Genomic DNA, 1,398 nt, shown 5'->3' on the forward strand with positions numbered 1-1,398 from the left:
ATGTAAAATTAAGCAGGGTGTAAGATTTAGAATTTTTTTATTACAAATTTTGTGCATGTAAATTTTTAATAAAAACGAATATTTATTTGTCATCGTTATATTGAATGCAATTACATTTATTTAATTATTGAATGCAATTACATTTATTTAATTATTTATATTTTATAAATAAAAATTTATGTTTATTTGTGTTATTAATTTTTTTTTTAAGAATTATGTCGCAAACCCATGCGGGGTATTGATCCTCGTACCTCTCGTATGCTTTAATAAATGCGGGGTATTGATCCTCGTACCTCTCGTATGCTTTAATAAATAAGACAGGAGGTTCAATAATCGTTTTATCAGGTTATAAATAGTATATCTAATGGAAATGGAGATGCGGGGTATCGATCCCCGTACCTCTCGCATGCTAAGCGAGCGCTCTACCATCTGAGCTACATCCCCATGTTGAAATATACACCATAAATAAACCTAAGGAAATAACTATTCTAATTTTATAACTGTCATCGCTGATTTAATTGCTGAGTGAAATTGCCGTGATATAATTCCGAGCAAGAAAACATAAAGTGGGATTCAAAACGCAGAAGTAAAAACTCTGGAAACCCAAAGGATTTTGTAGCGAACATAAATTATGTTCGTCTCGCTTGGCAAGATTTTCTTACCCAAAAAATGGAGGAGAGGAATGTTCGTTTTGTCCACAAATGGCTTGTTTCGATTAATAAAAAGTGGAGAAGCCTAGTGATTCTCTTGGCATGGCCATGGCGAGGGCACATATGAATGACATTGGGTGAAAAATTTGGTAGTGTATTTGTTTATTAACTCAGACTAAGTTCTTCATTATCTATGAAGTATATATTAGTTAGTTTAGGTGAAAACATTGGTAATGTGCTTGCTTATTAATTTAGATTAAGTTTTGCCTATTACTTTAGACTAAGTTTTCCATTATTAGTCCCTGCCTGGGACTAATAGCGATCGATCGATCGTTGACCTACCATTACTTGATATTTTGACCAGTTTTTTTCTGTGTTTTCGCATTTTAACCTAAGTTTGATGCTCCCAATTTTATTCAACAAAATTTTACCCAAAGTTTTTGTTCGGCAAACAATTGAGGTCTTATTGCAGCCTTCACGTTGCCCGATGCAAAAATATTGAGGCAATCTTATGTTATCCAAAGTACGTTGTGGTAGGCTGTGGAGGCAAAGTTTGCAATATCATCTTATCCTAAGTTCTTTCTGGGGCCTGTTCCACGTTAAGCCAGCACCTAATTACCTAATTTGCATGTTGACCACCTGTCACAGCCCGTGTTTACCACCCAAGCTTACACAGCTTATGGAACCCTGTCAAAGCTTATCTCACAAGAAGAAAACCCTGCGAGGAGCCTTTCACCTCTATGTACTC

At 35.1% G+C, this 1,398-nt stretch overlaps 1 non-coding gene across 1 annotated transcript; it reads right to left on the minus strand.

The window, feature by feature from the left end:
- Positions 1–371: 371 nt before the first annotated feature.
- Positions 372–444, minus strand: TRNAA-AGC (transfer RNA alanine (anticodon AGC)). Its single transcript has one exon. It is a non-coding gene; the product is annotated as a tRNA-Ala (tRNA).
- Positions 445–1,398: the final 954 nt, after the last annotated feature.

The sequence above is a fragment of the Pinus tabuliformis genome, chromosome 6 (genome assembly GCF_031772625.1).
Source record: "Pinus tabuliformis cultivar Carrire ecotype Pingquan chromosome 6, CPIR1, whole genome shotgun sequence".
Classification (NCBI taxonomy): domain Eukaryota; kingdom Viridiplantae; phylum Streptophyta; class Pinopsida; order Pinales; family Pinaceae; genus Pinus; species Pinus tabuliformis.